This window comes from Canis lupus, chromosome 4, assembly GCF_048164855.1.
Source record: "Canis lupus baileyi chromosome 4, mCanLup2.hap1, whole genome shotgun sequence".
NCBI classification, from domain to species: Eukaryota; Metazoa; Chordata; class Mammalia; order Carnivora; family Canidae; genus Canis; species Canis lupus.
Genome location: NC_132841.1, coordinates 32,966,650 through 32,980,892, shown reverse-complemented (window position 1 = coordinate 32,980,892; position 14,243 = coordinate 32,966,650).

Below are 14,243 nucleotides of genomic sequence, written 5' to 3'. Positions count from 1 at the left end.
AGCCCCAGGGCACCACGTGTACCCCGAGGTGTGGGCTGCATTGCCACGCCACCGTCTATCCTGGCAGCTCTGCACAATTTGTTTCCAGAAGTTTCCTTCTGAAGCCTCAGTCTGTGGTGGTCAGAGACGGGTCTTGCTTGGCCTCACCAACAGGTCAGAAGGCCTGGGGTTGAGTTGTGCCTCTGTTGCTGCCGAGCCCCCGACAGGACTAAGCCGCCTGCCTCTGGGCCCATGAAGAGCCTGTGCCGAGCGGCCTTGCGGTCACCGGGGCTTGCCAGCGAGCCTGCCTCCCAGGCTGCCTCGTCCTCGGCTGCTTTGGCGGGAATCGGAGGCGATGAGGCTCTAATAAGAGGTGGATGAGCACGGCAGGGAAAGAAAGAGGCTCCCAGTTGGGGCGCACACACACACCCACACCGCGGGAAGCTACCCCAAGTCCGCTGCGCAGCAGAGGTGGAGCTGCCCCAGGAGTGGGAGTTCTGGGTCCCCCGGAGGCCCGAGTCGTCCTTTCACACCCACTTTAGGGTCTCAGTGGAGCTTTCCCTGATCTTAGACCTATCAAATCCTCCCTTCCACTTCAGGCCACTTCTTCCTGCATGGACACCTGCTCCTACACCGATAAGGCCTTGGGTTTCTCTCTCACCCGCTTGGCTTCCTGTCTGCCTCACTGTTTCTGCCTGAGTCCGAAGGGGGGCTCGGGCCTCCGCTCCCCAGGGCCCACCCTCTCCCTGGGGGGTTTAAGCTCTACCCATGGCTGAGGATGACCAGAGGAGCCCTGGGAGGAGAACAGGTGCCTCGCTGGCCAAATTCCCGCGTGGGAATTGGCGGGGGGGGGGGGGGGGGGGTGAGGTGAAGAGCCGGAGGGTGGGCTCGGCCAGCAAGGCCGCGGCAGGGAGGCCCTGTGGCCGGGAGTGCAGGGGCAATCAGGCCCATTTCACCCTCCCCCACCCCAGAGCTCAGGGCCCTTAGTTGGGGAGGCTTTGTGCAACTATTCTTGTAGTTCACCGTGTGTACGTCTGTGCGAGGAGGAGAAGGGGGGAAAACCCCACAACAGCTGGTGAAGGAGGCCAGCTCAGTGATAAGGACGTTGGTCAAGCAGCCAGTAGCCTCGACCTACAAGGAACATTAAGCTGTCCTGACAGCAGGCATTTTGTGCTGCTAAATGCAGAGAGATGCTGGAGAGAAGGGAGCTCCAGGAGAGGCCTGGGGCTACGTGGGTGGAGAATTCCTGCATCTGTCAGGGGTCGCCTTGGTAATGACTTTGTGAGGACGGGCCAGCAGGGAAAGGCCCCTGGGGAAGGGGCGGGGGGTGAGGGGGCCTGCGAGAAGGGGCCTGGGAGGTAATGTCTGGTGTGCTCAGATCTCCAGGGGGCCGAACCCCTTCCCTGGTCTCAGTCCCGGCTCTTGCTAGGTGGGGGTGGGGTCCCAAGCAGGTTATTTTAATGCCTTCGGAGCTGCAGTTTGTGCCTGCGAAGTGGGAGCCTTTTAGCTGCGGGGGTTGGGAGACCGTGTCTATAGAACATCCTGAACAGGGCCTGGCAGGGCATAGCCATGACTGGGTAACAATTATAATTTGGGGGACACAGTATTGGCAGTGCTATTAATGTAACATCAGCTACTGGAAAAAAAAAATACCATAGTTTCAGTCGCATAAAACAACCAAAACCGGTTTCTTGCACGTGTAACCATCCATGTCAGGGTTGAAGGCCAGAGGAGTGGGTTTCTTTCACACGTCGACTCAGGGATGTGGTCTCTTTCCATCTTGTTGGTTGAGGATCCACCCCGACCCGAGAGTCCCCAGCCAGGAGAGTGGGAAGAGCATGGGGAAGGTGCCCCCACTTCCCAAGAGGCCTGGCTGGGCTGTAATCGGTGGCGTTCCTGCTTACATCACTTTGGTGAGAACTGGTCACGTGGTTACCCTTGGGGACAAGGAAGGAGCCTCTTCCATGACCAAGTGGCAGCTCCCTCTCCCTTCCAGGGAGATGGACCACACAGATGAAGGAGGGACCCCCCCCCCCTTCTGGTGAGCAGTTGGCTTCCTCTGCTCCAGCAGTATGGAATGGGTGACCCCTTGGGATGACACGGATGCCGTAGGGCAGGGCTAAGAGCAGCCGGGGCAGTTACTCACAGTGAGCAGGGCCTCACGAATCTGCTCTAAGGAGTGTGCCACTGGCGCCGCTCAGGAGCTTGCCTGACATGCAGGGTCTCAGGCCTACCTGGAGTCAGCATCTGCATCTACACCGTCCCCGCCCTTGCACTGGGCAGATTCTAATTTAGAGGGCTGTGACTAGCCTGGGGATCCTGTAACGTTCCTGCTCTCCGGTGACACAGGCATCGTTGGCCCACCGACCACACTTTGAGTGGAGGACACCAACATCTGAAGCTCCACCTCCTCCTGAAGGAAGCGAGGTCTTTTCCCCAGTGGTTACGTGAAGTGGGGAGCCTCTTGCTTGTCCCTCCCTTGTGCTGGTGGTCATCTACCCTGTGTAGGTAGTGTTTCTGCAAGAAGAGGAGGCTATAGGCTCCCAAGCTCTTGTCTGAGAAAAGAGGAAATGCAGGCACCACCCACCAAAGGCTGTGGCTGAATGGAGAGAGACTTGCCTTTTCCAGATACGTAGTTGGAATCCATCCCCGGTGGGCAGGAGTCTCTGTCCAGTTTGGACTTCGCTTGCAGTCGCCTGTAGCGACAGGTGTTAACGAAGCCCGTGCTAGAGTCCCGCAGGTAGATCACCCTCTTCCTACTCTCCTTTCCCCCATGACAGTTCAGTCTTTTGGAAAAATTCATTAACCTGCTGTAACACTTTTCACTGGTGACAACTCTGAGGACAAGCAGGCTGGCATTTCTTGCTTTTCAAAGACCATTCTCTCAGCTCTCCGAGAGCCGCACACATTTTAGAAGAACAAAAAAATAGCCTTGACTCGAGGGATCAGTGGCCCTCATGTAAAGGCGCTGAGTTGAGGCTCTGTGGATGTTTTGAAGTGACCGTGGCATCAAGCTGATGGCCAAGACATCTTAGAAGTCACAGAATGGAGGGAGGGGAGGGATGTGATGTATGGTCACCTACTGCGTCCTATACTTTGCAAATGTAGCTTTGTCATCTTCTAAACCACACAAACCGAGAAGGGAGCTGATATTTATTGAAAGCTAGATGCTTGGTGCTGTTCCATTTGCCGTTTAATTCCTTTGCAACCCTGAACATTAGACAGAAGTGAAGACGGTGAGGTGTGAGGGTTGGGGGAAGATTAAACTGTAGAGCCGCAATTTAAATCCAACTCCTACCTGAACTCCACACTCTTCCAACTTCGTTATAAGGTCACTGTCCATGAGAGCCAGGTGAGAGACTTTTAGAGGAGTGGGTTGCTCTCCTGTAGTTCTCCGATTCCTAAGATGGCCCAGCTCAGGGGTCAAGGAGTAGCCTAGTGCGGAGCTAAGAGCGTAAGTTCTGAGTTGGATCCACCTGTGTGTAATTCCTGCCTCAGCTGGGAGTTATAATCAAAGTAGCCTCTCAGAGCCTTAATTTCCCCAAACGTAAAATTAAAAAAAATAGTACTGCCCCCATAGGAATGAGACAATAGTATAGAAGTTTTAGTGTCGTGCCAGATATACAAAGTAAGTGTTTAATAAATGCTAATTGTCATTAATGTTAATATTTGTAGAATCAAGTCCCTTTTGGCTGAAAGGGACAGATCTCACTCAACTTGGATCACATGAAGAGGATAGGGTTATTGCAAAGCTGTGAAGAGCAGCCTGACTGGAAAGTAGGATACGGGGATTCTTTTTTTGCATCTTTCCTTGCATCCTTTGCATGTCATCCTCGCATCTCCTCCTCTTGTTGGATCTGCACAATCTTTCTCTTAACGAGAGTCCTTTTAATTTTTTGCTCAACTCCATCGAGGCAGGTTAGACCTGAGTCTGGTTACCATTTTATGCTGAGTGTGTGCCAGTGATTATAGATTCCCGAGGGACACCTGGGGGGCTCAGTGGTTGGGTGTCTGCCTTCAGCCGAGGGCCTGATCCTGGGGTCCCGGGATGGAGTCCCATGTCGGGCTCCCTGCATGGATCCTGCTTCTCCCTCTGCCTGTGTCTCTGCCTCTCTCTCTGTGTCTCTCATGAACAAATAAATACAATCTTAAAAAAAAAAACAAAAAACAAAAAAAACACCTTATTGATTCCTGACACTTGAGAATTAAAGAGGAGCATTTTGTTAGTTGAGGTCTATTCGTTTGCTGGCCTTCTTCAGTCTGGGGTCCACTGGCTATGGGGATGGGACATACTCCTGGCTCTGGAGGCCCTGGGTATGAGGCCTGGAAACAAGCGTGTCTAGAATAGGGATTTGGGTTCTTTCTTTCTATGTGTTTTTGGGATTTCCTGTTTTCTCTCTCCTTGTCCTTCGAACTATTCATTTGGGCACAGATAATTGATTGGCTTACTGAAGGATAAGAATTTTGAAACTAAAGATCTGAGGTAGTGAAAACCATTTTCTCAGAAATGGTGAGTTGGTAAAAAAAAAAAAAACAACAAAAGGATAGTTTCATGTGTTTGGTCCTATGCTTCAAGCCTTAGTGGCCTCTTTGAGAATTTAGACTCTATATTGTACAGCAGACTTTGATAGGTGTCCCTTTATTTCTGTCTCTTGTGACTTTAGACATAATCACTGCTATTTTTCATTGAAGATTTTCTTAGAGAAAATTACTTTCTCACCCCTTTGCTGTTTTCATGGCCTGAACATCATTGGTAAGTCCTGGAACCAGGATTTTGCCTTTGTTTCAAGATCTAGTTTACTGGAGATTAGGGACAAGCCAATGCAGCCCATTGAAGAACTTCAGAAATACCAAAGACTCTGAGACAGTCAGTTACTTATCTGTGACATGGGCATCGTGAGTATTGAATGGAAGCTTAAGCAAATGACTTAGGGCTTAGAAGAACAACTAGATGGACTCGGAGTCTTGTCTTCTAGGGTGACATGGGGCGTGAAATAGATTGACTCATTGTGGAGTGCTCAGAGATTGTTATCAGTCACTTATTTATTCATACATTCAATCAGAAATACTTATTGGACACCTATCATGGTGCCTGTATGGTAGGGAGAGTAATGCTCACAAGTTATGTTTTGGTTTTTTTCTTTTTCCAAATCTTTTGCAGATAGTTGGGCCTAGAGACTCCTTTTGGCCAAGAGGCTATGGGTGGACATGTCACTCCAAGGCCAAAACACTGAATTGTTGGTACATGGCAACTTCTGCACATGAGCAGACCCCATGATTGAGGAAGCGATGTGTTCCAGATCATGTAGCTACAACAGAATGGTAGAGCTGCCATCTCCCAGGATTCCTGAGTGACTATGTGGAGCATAGCCCCCTACCAGTCCATGATGGACATATAGCATGAGTAATAACGAAACAGACATTTATGGTGTTATTCCACTGACATTTGAAGTTTGGAGGTTTGGTTCTTTGGCCTCATCTAGTCTGTTTTGCTTAACTCAGCCAGGCACTGTGTTATGTGATGGGATTCAACTGTGAATAAAATTACGCTTAGTTCCTGTGGAATGGTAGTTTAGTCATGGAAATACAGATTACTCAAATCGTAGACCATGAAAACTTTGGAGGTGCTACGGAGTGGCACATGTACATGGTGGGATGTTCACAGTGCCCTTTACTGAGCATGAGCTCAGTCAACTCTGGCATGAGCTTATTATGTCTTCATCATGAAATTGGGAGCTAAAAAGTCCTCTTTGTATTGTTATAAAGAGATGACTACTTAAAGTGAACTCAACCTGAGTCATAGGGACACCATGCTAGTGCTCCAAATCATGAAAGGGCTTCCCTTTTCTGAATTAATAATTGTAGCAATGATCATTGTAATTATAGCAATAACTAATAAGTTAGGCTAGGTGAACAATCCAGACAAAGCTCTGTTCTCAGTGGAACTTACTAACTAGTAGGTAGGTAGGTTTTCCCAGAGGAAACTGTGACTTGGAGAATTCAAGGGACTTGAAATCAGGAGAAGGCAGATGGGGTAGAGAAGGAAGGCAAGTGTCCAAGATACAGACATGGCTACTGGGGGCCAGCCTTCTAGCCAGGGGACAGTCTCTAAGGAAGGGGCAGTTGTTAGACACAAACCCCCAAGAGAGGCTGTTTTTCCCTCTTTTGTAACATATGGCTCTTTACTTTTGCTTAGTTATTCTGTATAGTTGTCAAATCTCTTACTGATGTGTATATACCTAGTTCAGTGGACAAGGGCCTGGGTGCTGAGGTGTGCAATCTTTCTTGGGACCCTAGCTAGTCAAGTGGATGTGAAGCAGTGATAACACATGTGGGATGATAGATGTGTATGTAGTTCCCAGGAGTTCTTTGAAGAGGCCAACTGAGACTTATTCCCTGCTGCGCTTAGCACAGTGTGTCGCCCTACAGGTGTCTGTTAAATGCTTAATGACATAGGCCATTTTGCTTATAAAGCATTCGATTCTTGTTACAATATTCTTCTTTAATCTGATATATCCTATCGATTCACCTTAATAGGATGCTGTTTGGGATTATTTTATGTGTCAGTTTGGCTGGGCCATAGTGCCCAGAAATGTGGTCAAACAACATTCTGAATGTTTCTCTGGCAGGGTTTTTGGATGAGACTAACATTTAAATTGAATAAAGCAAATTGCTCTCCAAAATGTGGGTAGGTCTCATCCAGTCAACTGAAGTCCTGAATAGAACAAAAGACTGACTTTCTCTGAGCAAAAGGGAATTCTGCAGCAGATAGCTTTCAGACTTTATTTGCAACATAGACTCTCCCTTGGGTATCCAGCCTGATGGCCTACCCTACAGATTTTGAACTTGCCAGACTCCGTAACCACAGGAGCCAATTACTTAAATCTCTTTCTATACGTATGCACATCTCATCTCTTGGTTCTGTTTTTCTGGAGAACTATGACTAATACAGATACTCAATTAACCTCCCAAATCTCCACATTTATTGAATGTCTCTTGTGTGCCAGGGATTGTTGGGGGAGATGAAGAGAAATAAGCCATATTATCTGCCTTCATGTTCTTTATTCATGCATCATTTAGACAATATTTATGGGATATCTCTTATGTTTTCAGAGAGTCCTAGGCACTTGTGATGGAGCAGTAACAAAACAGCCCTAAATTTTGCCTTCATGAGAGGTTGGTAGGGTGCTAATTTACAAAGGGTAGACTGGCCTTTTTGATATGGTATTTGAGCAGAGACCAGAGGATGTGTGAAAATAGACCACGGGTTGTCAGGGAGAAGGCCTCAGGCTGCATGAAAAGGTCCCCCCTTTTGAAGCTCACCTGGCCTATTCCAGCAAGAAGAGGGGTAGGCTCGAGTGGCTAAGGTATAGTGAACCCAGCATGACAGGAGGTCAGAGAAATGTGATGGGTGATGCTATGTAGAGTCTTTTAGGCCATTGTAAGAATTTTGTTCTTTTTTTCTGAGATGGGAGGCTATCTGGGGACTTTAGGCCGAGATATGACATTTAAGCAGACATGTTTTAAAAAGGCTTGTTCTGGCTGATGTGGGAAGAGTGGAGGGGACATAGGAAGCAGGAATTCCACTGAGCCTCTCACAACAACCCCAGTATGAACTGCGTTGACTTCGACCGTGGTGGCAACAACGCTGGTGGTCAGAAGTGGTTGAGCCATAGATCTAGTATAAAGGCATTGCTGATAGGAATAGATGATTGATTAGATGTGGCATGTAGGAGAGGGAGGAGTCAAGGATGGGTCCAAGGTTTTGGTTGGACCAAATTCAAACGACCGAGTTAGCATTTTACTGAGAATTATGCAAGAAGATTGAGGTTGGATGGTAGAGCACCAGAGAATAGACTAGGGCAGGTCAGCTGATGTTTCCAAAATTCAGGTGTTGATTCTTAACTCTAGTTTTTCTTCTTCCAGGAGAATAGCTAACCATGTGGCTAATCCTCAATTTTAAACCAGGATTTCTCATTGTTTTCTATATCCCTTAGGGGACCTTAAAATGACTGCAACAGTTTAGATCTTTAGAATTCTGCTACTGTGACGTATTTACATCCCTCAAATCTCAGAAATTGAGTTATAGGTTAGGTCAGCCCCATCATTTAGGGCTTGGGCTTTTAGTCACTTTGAGATTGCAGCCGTGTTTACAATTCACCAATTTTGTGACTCTAGGTAAGTCATCCTCCCTATATCCCATTTCCCCAGTTACGATACAAGGAAAATAATAGGCCTGTGGTTAGCGATAGTTATGTGCTTAGTGTAGTAATGATACATATTAGGGCATAGACTGTCACGTGGCAGGCATGAGTTCTCAGCAACTGTTGGCTATTATTCTATTATGAACACTATTCAGCACAGCTCTGGCGAGTTCGTACATCTGTTGAAAAATTGTTCATCGGTTGGTTTCACCTCTGTGGTTTAGAAGAGGATGTCCCCTGACCCCAACCTGTTCCCAGCCACTGATGCCAATGAGTGCAGTGCCCTCTGTGCAACTTCCTTCCGACTGAAAGAAAACATGTTCTGTGCTTCCTTCCTAGATCACGTGCCCCTTTCTGAAAGAACAACGTGTGATGCTTTTCTCCCCCTTTGCGGCTTTGATTGCCAATTTTAATGTCCATAATACCTGTTTGTTAATATGGTCGTATATTTGCTGGGTTCCTTTTCTTCTGGGTATTCTGTTATTTTTCATTCTAAAAAGCCTATAAGAATTTCGAACACTTACGGAGTGTTTGCTATGAATCAGCCACTAGGTTAAATATGTTTTAGGCTTTATCTCATTTATCACCGTAGCGCCGATAATCATCCTTGTTTTGCAAGTGCAGAAACTAAAGCTCAGAGAGATTAAGTATCTGGCTCATCCAGGATTTGTCAACCTTGAAAACTCCTGCTTTGAGCCCCTTTCTAGACTCCCTCTTAACAGTATCCTTGCCATTCGAATTTATCACCCCTTCTGGTCCCTGTTTTCTCTTTATCTTCCAGCTCTTCCTTTTCGCCCAGTCTTGCTTCTCATGTCTGGGGGGAAGCCCACAATGACACACGGCCACAGAGAGCAGAGCCCCTGCTGTAGTGAGTGTGCACCTCTTCTCCCCTTCCCTTCCCTGCTCATCATCTGAATTTCTGAGAAGGAGGTGCCGTGTCCTCTCACTCCCTGCCTCAGTGAGCTTCCATCAACATTCTTAGAAATGTTTCTGTTGCCCAAGAAAGTGAAAGCAGTAGCATCAAGGGAAGGTTATTAGTGAAAGGATGGAATGAGCCAAAAACCAGGGAGAAGTTTGGAATTGGAATTGTGGTTTTCCAAGCTTTGGAATTATGGTTTTCCAAGTGTAGGAATGAGACTGACCAATCACTGAGGCCTAAGTTTGAGCCAAGTATTTTCTAGTTATCTGGCCTTGGGCAAGTTTCTTCATCTGAATGTGGAAATGGCAAAGACCCATGGCTTGAGGTATTGAGATAATTATCTGAAGAGGCTTGTGTGGTACAGTATGACTGTAAACCAGTGTGGCTTTGTTTGAAAAATGTTTCATTTGAGACCCAGGACTATGCAACAGTAGTCCACTCTAAGTTGACCAGTAAATTGATTCCATGCTGGAAGGTGGCAGGATATGGAAGAAATTAATAATCAGCGTGATATGGAGTAAGGAAGGAACAACTCTTGTTAGGAGGTGAGCTCTGGGCTGGGTCTCCAAGGTGGCAATCCAGGTGGATTTGCAGGGACAGGGGTATGAAGAGCCCTCAGGGTGGAAGTGGGAACTGAGTGGCTGAGGGAACAGAGCCCGGGCATCCGATTGTTGGACTTTGCTGCTGACAGAAGTGCCTCTTGCTTTTTTGTGAGGGAATATGAATGAGTTCTATTGGTTCAGCTATGTGGGGAGAGCTCTCGCCCTGTAGTGGATCCCCATGCTATCAGTAGGCAACAGAGATGTTTGAAGAAGATGGGCAGCCAGGCCCTCTTCCTCTACCCACCTCTGCCATAGTCAAGAGACTATGGAGACCTCCTCCCATAAATCATCAGCCTGGCCGCACCCAGATGGGGTGAGGGGGTTGTTTTCTATTTACATTATTTTTCAGCCACTCACTCTCATGTTTTGTGAGCACTCTTAGATTTCAGAGAGTAAATCATTAATATCCAATCTGGGAAGTCTGTTGTATGTGACTGTGGCATTGGCAAAGTGGAAAGTGAAAGGCTGTGAGCAAGGTATTAATTATCCCACGCTGTAGATGGAGTGCGAGCAGGTGTGTCTGGGTTCCATCAAGATGGCCGCCATGGATGGGGTCATGTCTTCCTGTTCCCTGCTGAAAACAGCAATATTCTGGAGCCCTCAAGCTCCAGCAATATTACTATGAATTCAGAAAAAAAAAATAGAACCTCTATTGATAGTGTTATGCGAGGGGACAGCATCTTATAGAGCCACGTCCCTTTCCCCGCCAGGCAGGTTTTGTTAGAATAACCATTCTGGATGCTTTCCAAACACACACTGAAGAGAAATAAGACTAAGTATCACCTTTGGGAATTATAGCAAAGGAGTCAGGGATGGGGAGTCTCTCCACCTTACATGGAGGTTATAAATGTACCCACAAGGTGAACATTAGTAGAGAGACAAAATAAATGAAATTATGGGAATTTAAAAATGTGGTCTAAGATAATTGGTGTTCTCTTGGTTCCAATTCCTTTTTGTTCCTTGGACATCTTGTGTCCTCTAATTGGGACGTCATGATTCTCAGTCTGTCTCCCTTTTGCTTGCTTCTGGCAATTTTGACTCTCAACTCCAACAACTGCCATTGCTGTTAAAGATGCCTTCCTTTGTTTTGATGTTATTGTGCTGAAAGCCTTCTCCAGCTGATGTGAAGGCAGTCAAGGTAACAGGGCAAATGATGTCAACACTGCGACTCTGCTGTGGGAAGTCTTGGGCTCGGGAAGTGCGGAACCTGAAGATCCTCTTAGACCTGGTGCTGACACTGGGGCTCTATGCTAGATGGGCTTGTTCTCTGGCTGTGTGGGTTGAGGTGGACCAGCTTCTGTACAAGAGACAAGATGGGCTCTAGGTCCAAGGGCCTGGGTGGGAGTTCCCATTTTAAAGGGTGGTCTGCTCTCTTTTTGGCCATATCTTCTGTGGGGTTACAAAGAAAAACACTCACACTCAGCAAATAGCTGGGCTGTGTGTAGGGTTGCTGCATCACTTCACTCCACAGTGGCCCTGTGGATTTACAAAACACTTTGCTGGGTAGATAGGGTGCACACTCCTAGAGGGAGGATCACAGCATTAAATGAAACAGCATACACAGATGCATGCCCATACTCTCTCACATCTTGCTTCTAATCATTGGCTTCAAGAACACTGGTATTTTTGGACTTAACTTGGCATAGGATGAGAACTTAATATGATTTTATTTCCTTTCTCTACACCTTCTGCTTCATCCTTTCCTTTCCCATCAATTTCCTTGAATTTTTTTTTTTCAGAGTTTGGGACTTTAGATTGAGATTAATAACAAATCAATTTCTTTGTAATAATCATAGTCAACTATATGACAGACTGGTAGAAGCATTTTGCATTTAATCCTCATGAGGGGATTTATTTTTAACACTTTTGTTAGTTTTATAACCATATTAGCAACTATTTGGACATCTTGTGCTGGGTTTATTCTTTAAGATGGCTTCCTCACTTTTGATTTTCTGGTTTTGATTCCTCTTTTGGTGACATGGAGTGTGTTTATTTTGGGATGATACATGTGGTGAGCCTACTTGGACCAGCTGAGATTGCTTCCTTGTCCTTGTACGTGTGTAAGAGCTTGCAAGGATCAGGATTCTGAGGCCTCTGAAAAATCATGTAGAATTGATGAATTTAGGATTTTAGGGAAGATGTTTATCACCTGATATTTTTGTTCCTTTGTAGTAGTGTGCTTTATTTTGTTGAGTGCTTAGAATTTTTTTCTTTAGCTTTGAAATTAAAAAGGAAAAGGCACCAGAATGATCAAGATGTGGTTATCACTTTATTTGGCCTTTCACTCAGGGATCCCTTTTGGCTTTCTGACTCAAGTTGGCACTGAGCCAGGCAGACAGTTAGGGTTTTCCCCCACATGAATATACGACAGGGAAAGAAGTAAGGGAGATGATGAGGCCTCTGCAAGGGAGCAATTACAACGATGAACAATGGAATCTAAATTGGACTCAGCAAAAAGTAAAGACAGTGGGGGAGTAATGGGTAATGCAATAATAGAGGGAGTCAATGCACTGGAGGTGTCGATGGGGATAAATAATTGTCTTATTGGGGGTGCTAAAGGGAACTAACTGGCAGAGAGGAGGATCTGTAAGAATGAAATCCCTGAAAATGAGATGTTATGGTGGTTCAGTTTCATTCAAGGAAAGCCTGTGAGATTGTGTGCATGTGTCTGGGGGTGGGGGGTGCTGGGATGGAGTGGGGGTTGGTATGGAGGTCAAGGTGCTCATCAGCAAGTTAGGTGTGGGGTAGGTTATCCACAGGGATGTTAGATCGGCCAAGAGGATGTCAGAGGCGAAAAGACAAACTCTAGAGTGAGTGCAGGGCATGACTAGGTGACCAGTAGATTCTATGTTTGGGAGGGGTGGATGACAGCAGGACCTGGCCTCTGAGCAAGATGTGGGAGGAACTGTTTATTAGAAGCAGAGTGAGGGGTGTGGAGGAAGGAGGACTCCTATATCCATCTCACCAAAAGAGGTAAATAGAAAGGTACCAGCAGCGTCTTGGGAAGGCTTCAGGGCAGGCAGTAGCCTCAGGGATAGCCGGGTTACAGGACAGGGTGGGGGGAGTTCAGATAGCAATGGGGGAGTTTTCTGGCCAAGGTCATGTGTTCCTGAGAGTACAGAGGAGAGTTAGGGTGGGTCAGAGTTGGGGGAGGATGCCCACATGAATACTAGGGTGATGAAATGGTTGGAGCTGGATGAGCAGCAAGAAGATTCTGAGTAGTTACTCAGGTAGATAGGTGTGGCTGGTTTCATGGGCATGTTATGTATGCAGCCACATAGGGGTTCATGCCTAAAAGGGCTCCATGCTTGGTTTAATGCTTTGCTATTGCTATCTTAAACTTTTTAATGCCTTTTGAATAAGGAGCCTGCATTTTCATTTTTCTTTGGGACGCATGGGTTATGTAGTTGGCCCTGGGATGGAGTTTAGGTATGACCATCTCTTGGAGGACAGTGTAGCTCCCACATTATATTTGGTGCTGAGGGCATGCTGGGCTGACTGGTGAGGATTTACCAGGTCTGTCTTCCCTTCCCAGCAGCACTGGTGTAAACTGTTTTATCAGTCAAGTGTACCAAGGCCCAGCTTCACTTCCTTCCCACATATCTCCTACTTGAGTCTCTGATGCTAACTTTGAGGGTAGTTGGTGAGAAGGAATGGGCCATCAGCCTTTCTTCAACCTAGACCATTCTGTAGGAGACATTCTAGAAGTTTCTAAAAATTTCTAAAATGAGAATATTCTTATCGCTTCCATTACTGATTATAAATTTTCCTTTAATTTTAGGGACTTTGGTCTTTTAATGAGGATTGTAGGGGGAGGGGTTCACCAAGGAAAAAGAAATAGTTCAAATTGCCATTACAAGACAAAGCTTACTTTTTCTTGATAAGTTATCCCTTAACTTTCATTAAAGGATCTGGACATTTATCCTTATCTTCCAAGTCCTCTCTGCTCAAAAGACACTTGTATCATTAGACATAGCTGATGGCTCTATAATTTAATTTTGGTAACTTGCCAGTACTCATTGTTGCTCAACTATTAATGCAAGAAAAGAGAACTATTCACTACACAAAAATCAATTCAGAGTTGGCCTAGTAGCAACTGATGTAATATCAATGAGTTACTTCCTTCTGAAAAGAAATTACTTTTTTTTCCCCTCTATCTAACCTGTTGCTTCTATCGACCAGATACTTAGAAATACCAACATCATCAATTTACTGCTGTATTTCACATTGTGTAAGGAAGAAAAGTTTCAATAGAGCAGAGATTAGTTTCTGTCCTTTCAAAATGAGATCTAAATATTTGCAAGACCTACAAGGAGAATGACCTTATTTATCCTGTTCATTTTTCACCTTTTATCTCACTTAAGGAAGATGAAAATCAAATTCTTTTTGCCTTCTAACACGCAGTGTGGCCTGCATGGCTTGTAATAGTTACGTGTGTGAGGAGGGTGTGGGGGGCTCTTGAATGTCATTAGCTCAGGCAAATACCAGGGCTTTCTGTTCATTTCAGCAGTGTACCTATTTCTAATAAAGATGCTAAAA